The sequence below is a fragment of the Prunus mume genome, linkage group LG5 (assembly GCF_029339155.1).
Source record: "Prunus mume cultivar Tortuosa linkage group LG5, ASM2933915v1, whole genome shotgun sequence".
In the NCBI taxonomy this organism is placed as follows: Eukaryota; Viridiplantae; Streptophyta; class Magnoliopsida; order Rosales; family Rosaceae; genus Prunus; species Prunus mume.
In genome coordinates, this window is record NC_142702.1 from 8,092,161 (window position 1) to 8,099,998 (window position 7,838).

Below are 7,838 nucleotides of genomic sequence, written 5' to 3' on the forward strand. Positions count from 1 at the left end.
TATATATATATTTTTTTTTTGGGAAATCAAAGGGAACTAAAGAAGTACCTGATATTCAAAATTTTAAAAATTAATTAACTATTCAAAGTATAACTAGAAAATATAGTGCACTGATATTAACAGAATAAGTCGATCCCTGGTAGAGGCGCCAGGAATTATGAATTGAAAAATATCCACTTTAATATGATGCCTTCTTTTCATGGATAAAGTTCTGAAGATCCTTTAGCTCATATTAGAGATATTTTTAACATGGTTTCTAACATGGCTTTGACAGAGGGAGTCACCGAAGAACATCTCAGGATGAAAGTCTTTCCCTACACATTGAAAGATAAAGCAAAGATGTGGCTAAGCTCTTTAAGGCCTGGATTATTGGCTAGCTGGGCGGAGGTTCAAAACAAGTTCTTGGAGAAATTCTTTTCAACTCAGAAAACTGATGCACTGAGGGAGAAAAATCATGCAATTCAGCCAATAGGCCGATGAGTCATTTTCAGAAGCTTGGGAATGGTTCAACAATTTTTTAATACAGTGTCCTCACCATGGTTTGCCTACTCTAGTTCTCATGCATATTTTTTATAAGACACTAACCGTTTCTAGTAAGGCTGCAGTGAATAACTATGCAGGTGGATCTATTAAGAACAAGACGCCAAATGAATGTCAAACTTTGTTTGATACACTAGCAATTGAAACATAGCATTCTGATACAAGAGGTAAGCGTGCTGGAATTTATGAAATTGGTAGTTCTAATGCTTTTGCTTCTAAAGAGCAGGTTGACGCTATATTAGTAAATTGGACGCCTTGCTTGCTATGAATGGGAGAGCACCAACACAAGAGATTTGCTCCATTTGTGCTGTTCCCGATCATGCCACCATATCTTGTCCATAGGGGGTTGATTTCCCAGAATTTCTACAAGAACAAGCCAATATGGTGAATACCCATAGACCTCCCGGCAATGATCCATTCTCCAACACATACAATCAGGGATGGCAAAGGCACCCCAATTTTTCATGGAGCAATACTCAGAACGTACAAAAACCACCACTTGGTTTTCTACCTCAAGAGAAAAAAATAAATTTGGAAGATGCTCTTACTCAGTTAACTATGTCTACCACCCAATTTATGACTGAAACCAAAACCCAACTTCAGAATCAGAGGGGTGCAAGTAGGCCAACTAGCTACTATATTGAGTGAAAGAAGCCAAGGAGTATTGCCAAGCGAAACAGAGGTTAATCCAAAAACTCAAGAGCATGCGAAGGTAATTACACTTCGAAATGGGAGACCCATCAAAACTGCTGTAGATTTGGACTTAAAAAAGTACCACCAACAGTTGAGAGATACGGAAAAAGCTAAAGAAAAAAGCCTACCCGCCGCCATAAGCTCAATCGAAAATTTAGCAACACAGGCAATGAATTTTTCTTCTCAAACCAATGAGCAAGCATCCACAAATCTCACCCCAAAATCCTATGTTCCACCGATTCCTTTTCCACAACGCTTGAAGAAAAATAAGAAGGATGCAAAGTTCTCCAAATTTCTTGAAATTTTTAGGAAATTGCAAATTACCATTCCATTTGGTGAAGCACTAGACCAAATGCCGAGCTATGGAAAGTTCCTTAAGGACATCTTAAGCAAAAAGAGAGGTTTGGACGATACAGAGACGGTGAAATTGATAGAGGAGTGCAGTGTAGCAATAAAAAGGCAACTACCATCCAGGGAGTTTTTCTATTCCGTGCACCATTGACACTATTTCTTTTCATAGAGCTTTATGTGATCTAAGTTCTAGTATAAATTTAATGCCTTTGTCTATTGCTAAAAGAATAGGCTTGGGAGAAATTAAGAAAACTGCTATTTCTTTGCAGATGGTGGATAGATCATTTACATATCCTCACAGAATTCTTGAAGACGTATTAGTGAAGGTGGACAAGTTCATACTTCCAGCTGACTTCATAGTCTTGGAGATGGAAGAAGATGTCGAAACTCCAATTATTTTAGGCCGCCCGTTCCTCATTACCGGAAGAACATTAATTGACGTAGAAAAAGGTTCTTTGATCCTACGAGTAGCCGATCAAGAGGTGGAATTCAAGATTTTTGATGCAACCAAATAACCCATTGATTCAGAGTATTGTTTCCAATTAGGGGCTATAGATCATGTTGTTCAACGACAATTCAACGCGGAGTACCCGAAAGATCCATTAGAAGCAAGTTTGGTCAATGAGATAGAGATTGTAGATGAGGATCCACGCATGCTTGAAATGGTGAACTTGCTGGAAGCTACATCGTTGTACAAACAACCCTTCCACAGAGAATTTGAGCCACTTGGTGATGTTGCCACCAAGCCCGTACCAAGCATCGTTGCCGCACCAACCCTCACCTTGAAGCCACTACCCTCGCATTTAAAGTATGCCTATCTTGGTACATCTCAAACTCTCCCTGTCATTATTAATTCAGATTTACTTGAAAAGGAGGAAGAAAAATTACTACAAATTCTAAAAAAGCATAAAACCGCTATTGGGTGGACTATTGCAGATATTAAAGGAATTAGTCCTTCTACATGCATGCATAGAATTTTATTAGAGGAAAATTTCAAGCCGACGATAGTTGGTGCTGTTTAGGGTAGTGGGATTACAGCTTTTAGCAAAAAAGTCCTTAACAATGCCTTGAACCTCCCTGTGGATTATGTCCCAGTAATGATGGTAGAAAATCCCTTGATATCCGTCCGGCCTTGGGGCCTTAAGAGATCCCATTTGCATTGCTGCATCTTTAATTTCTTGAGAGGAAATTTCCTATAATAAAGCAGTATTAGTGTCCTCTGTAACAACAGGATCCACACAAGATAGAATATCCAAGTCATCCTCCACAAAATCAGATGAGAAAAGGCCTTTAAAATGTTCCTCAATCACTCTTCTTGTAGCATTTTGCCCGGAGTACCACTGGCCATTGTTCGCGAAATACAGTTCTATCGCCGTCGAGCAATGGTGGAGTGATGAAAAAAAGCAGTATTCTTTTCTCTTTCATTGAGCCATTTCACTCGAGATTGTTGGTGCCAGTATGTCTCTTCCCTACCCCAAGCCTCATTTAAATTACTTGTGATCCTTTGGATCTCCTCATAGTTCTCATCCCACCTTTCTTGTTTATATTGAAGCTCAGCTTGTAAAACTGCTACTCGTTTCCTGTTGTTTGTATATTTTTCACAACTCCACTGGGTAACACTTTTGAAGTTTAGTTTGCCACTTGTCAATCCATTGTCCGTTGGCATTAGTACTCCAGCTATGATCAATAACTTGATGAGACTTGTGATCCTCCACCCAAAGGGCTTCAAATTTCAAAGCTTGTTTCCCCCTGCGGAAATGATGATATGTTTCCACAATGATAGGATTGTGGTCTGACCCAATTGCAGGGTAATGGTTAACCATTGTGTTTGGCCATACCTCTTGCCACAAAAATGTTAACTAGGCCTCTGTCAAGCCTTTCCTGTATAAACTGATCATTTTGCCATCGTGCTCTCCAAGTGAAGCGCGACCCATTATATCCAAGATCCACCAGTTCTACCTTCTCCATAAAGTCACGTAGATATCTCAGACGATTTGGTGGGTAAAGTTGTCCCCTACTTTTTTCAAAAGACTGCAAAATCTCATTGAAGTCTCCACCGCAAAACCATGAAAGGTTCATTGGCTGAAGCTCAAGCTCCATTCTGTTCCAAAAGATCTCCTTATCTTCCCTGTATGGCGTCCCATAAACCTAGGTAGCCCTGCCTTGTGTGTTAGTGGTCATATCCGATACTTTTGTATCAATGAAATCTTGAGAAAAGCTCAAAATCTCGAGGTTGATATTCATATCCCACCATAAGCATTGCCCTCATGCAGTACCAATGGGAGGAAGAAAAAAACCATGCTGATAATTGCAACTTCTTCTTACTTTCTCCATTCTGTTGTTTTTTTATTTTGTCTCCATAAAAACACAACAATGGGCGGTTTTTGCGGATCATCTCCCGCAAAGCACGAACTGTCAAGTCTGACCCAAGGCCTTGATAGTTCCACAATATCATGGCTCCCCTGCGGTTGTTGTAGGCCAGCCTCCACTGCCCCTGGTTGAATCACCCGCCTCATAGTTTGACACTTGTTTGCCTCCCTGTTCCCACTGCTCCACTTGGATGATATTGACTTCCGTAAGGTTTTCATCCTCAAAAGTCACTTGAGACCTTCTTGTTGAGCCTTTGGTGGTACTAGAATCGCCTTGGTTGGTTTTCCTTGGCTCATACACCCTCCGTTTTGACTTCACATCTACAGCACTCTCTTTTTGATTCTGTCCTTCTTCCTCCATATTTCCTTTTTTATGGGTATTTTTCTTCTTTTTTCCAGGGGAGCCAACATGGGGTCCCTTTGCATATTCGTTGTGGCGTTTCAAACCTAGATTATGAAGCACGGTGCTGACTTGTGAGACAACCCTTGTAAAAGATCCAGTAATTGCTAGCCCAAAAGGATTTTTGAAAAATGGTTCCACCTGGATTGGTTGCCCGAAGAGCCCAAGGTCCAACCTATCCTCTTTGTGATTGGGCCCAGGCTTGCACCAATTTGTGACAGAGGGATTTTCTTTGGTCATATGGATATGGGCCCATTCAAGACTTCTTTCTATTGAGTTAGGACTAAAACAGTCCCAGAGGTATTGGCAGCCATGTTTAGATCATCTAGAAACAAAATCACAGCATTCATTGGATTCTCTGTTCCTCCAAAGATGTGTCTTGGACTTTGGTTGCTCTGTGTCAGGTACAAAGGCTCCATTTGCCTTGTGCCGAGGAGATCCTCGTACCTTCCCTCAGGATCAACTTCCCTTACGTGTGACAACTCAACATCATGGTTGCTCCCATCAGTCCCCAGCTGTCCCGTGGTAGAAGTCGTCTGATCTTGGGCATTGTGATTTTCGAGAGTCACCTCACCTTGCTCAAATTGGTCGTTGCTTTCACGCGCCGCTCCGTCACCACCAGGCCTTCTCCTGACTGTAGCAGCCCTTCTTCTCTCCCAAGGTGCCTTAGTTGGTGGTTTTGGGTCGACAAATTCTCTAATTATCTTCGCTCTTGTCTTCTCCATACTTCGCATCTGTTTCTGGTGAAACTTCAAAGTTGCAGGCATCCATACAATGTCCAATTCTTCCACATCTGTAACAAAAGTATGCTAGTCTTTCATATTGGTACTCCACCCATGTTTCAAAGCCATCGGGCCTTGGTAACCGGAATCCAACAACGAGTGGTTGATTTGTGTCCACTTCGACTTGCACTCGCAGAAAACCCCTGAGTTTTGATGGGTTCTCATACTCCATAATAACCCCAGCCTTTTCCCCTAGTTTGATCATATTTTCTTCATGGCTTAAGTTGACAGGACCTGACCCAAATTTTACTTTGGAATCCGAGCCGAACCCTGTGCATGTCCGACACCTGGCAGGTGCCTAGCACAAATGACCTATTTGCCCTTCTATTCAAAATTCAATTTATTTCAAGTTTGACTTCTGTCGAAAATTCGGCAGTCTCCCCTGTAAATTGAACATTTCTCATAATTTCCACCTATCAATAAACATTTATATATCCCAATCATTCAGCATGTGTAAAGTATACCCAAGTAAATCAAGCATCATATTATTCTGGCCTCAGGCCGCAACAAATCAAATAAATCAATCTGCTAATAAAATTCATCTCAATTTTCAGAACAACAATAATACATTGGCAATCTCAAACATTCTAACTCATGGATGCACCTTGTAACCATAGGTTGCCTACATACCCGTACTGAGGGATCAAGCCACACGTAGTTCTCATATTCCATCTCAGCTTCCTGTTCCAAGCTTCCTAGCATTACTCACTTGGCAATATATAATTAAATGAATGAAAATAATCCATTTAGATTCGAGTAATCACCCTTGGAAAGCCATAACTATCCATTTCCTTGTGACACCATTGGTGACACATTCTGCCCTGAAATCCTCGATTGACTCAGGAGACATCTGGCCAACCCAATCCGCAATCCTCGCTCCCACGGTCCGAATATCTCTAAGACTCATGAGGCAAAATATGCTAGAAAAACTCGAGCTATTTAATACTATATCAATTAATATAAGATAAAGATAAATAAACATAAGAAAATAAAATAACATAAAACAAGTTAAAAATTAACGAGCTCCAAAGACCCTTGTATCCTTGTATCGAAAATCACGTAAGGTTTATAAATAAATATATATATATATATATACACATTTACATATCAATAACTTAATTAGAATCTATATATATATATATATATTCATCCGTCACTTGTAAAAATGCTTAATAAAATAATGGTAGATGTATAAAATCCTCAATTTAGTTTAAAAGCATCTTAGAACTTTAATTTTCTCCACCTAGGCGTACCCCCATTTCTGATCCATCAATTCCTTTAATACCGTCAATTTCATCATCACATGTCTCGGAAACATAAAGTTAACCGAGCTGCATTCCTCGCAGGTCTCAGAGATGACACTTCAATCTGAGCCGCAATCCTTGCAGGTCTCAGAGATAACACTTCAATCTGAGCCACAATCGCCTGTGTCTCGGAGACACCAAGTCCATCGAGCCGCATTCCTCGCAGGTTTCAGAGATAACACTTCAATCTGAGCCGCATTCCTCACAGGTCTCAGAGATAACACTTCAATCTGAGCCGCAATCCTCGCACCACACGGTTTAGGCATCCCTGAAACTCGTGGGGCAATCTCAAAATAACCAAACTGTTTCAAAGTAACTAGGGGGCACCCTCGTGGTGAGTTTGAAAACCATAACCGTCATTTATATCAACTTTCAATAAACTTGTTCTCAACTAAACTTAAAATATATATACATTTATATACCACAATCTGATGAAAGCCAAGTGCTATGATTCATCCTTTTTCAACTATTGAATATACATATATTAAACACTTAGCTAGTATGTTAGCCACATTGATCTCCGATTAACATACCGTTCAAATATTATATTAATAATCTTACAACATAATTAATCATATGAATATATAAGCATGTGATAAATCAACAGATATTTAAATACTCATCTTGAATTCACATAAAATCAAGAAATTAAGACCATAAATAAACCAATTGAACACTCACACACACATGAACTTTCTAAAAGCTTAAACATATTCTATGGAGCTCATCCTCATTATTTAATCCAAAGTCATGGCCCTAGGCTCCTAGAAGTGTGTGCCTTGAATTAAAGGTCATTCTCCAATCTATGTAAGCTTTTCTACTTATTAGAACGGTCTGGAAGTGCCTGGGACTTAATACGCGATAAGTCCCAAAAAGTCAACCCGAGACCCCGTAGGGTCCACAACCTCAAAATTCTGATCCGAGAGTTCCTAGAGGTTCTAACATGCCTAGGACATATGTCCCAAGAGTCTGGTCTCGATTGAATGGTCAAACTACTCACGATCGCACAATTAGACGGTTACTGTAAACTTAGCCCTAGGGTTGGCCTTCTCGGAGTATCCGGGATTTCGATTCACAATCCATTGAATCCTACACAATCCTGGAATTACATAGATCAACATAAAAGAAATTGATTGCGATCCAACGGTTCAAACGTATCGAACCCGGAAATCGCACAATATGCGAGATCCGTTCAGGGTACAAACATTGTCCGAATTGAGATCCGTGAATTCCTATGCACTCATGACAACAAAAGGATATTTTAGAACATAATGTCAGACCACCACCACCTTGCACGCAGCGTGGGTGACTAGACAAATTTCGGTGGCCGGAAAACTTTAAGGTTGAAGGCTAAGATTCCTACCCTAGGTAAAACACCTTATTTGGAATCACTTTTGTT

The 7,838-nt window shown here is 40.2% G+C and overlaps 1 non-coding gene and 1 pseudogene across 1 annotated transcript; one reads left to right on the top strand and one right to left on the bottom strand.

Annotated features, from left to right (window-relative positions):
• Window positions 1-435: 435 nt before the first annotated feature.
• On the bottom strand, window positions 436-543 carry LOC148916797 (small nucleolar RNA R71). The gene has a single exon (XR_016127570.1). It is a non-coding gene; the product is annotated as a small nucleolar RNA R71 (small nucleolar RNA).
• Window positions 544-1,477: 934 nt separating this feature from the next.
• LOC148916798 (uncharacterized) lies at window positions 1,478-2,099 on the top strand (annotated as a pseudogene).
• The last annotated feature ends 5,739 nt before the right edge of the window (window positions 2,100-7,838 follow it).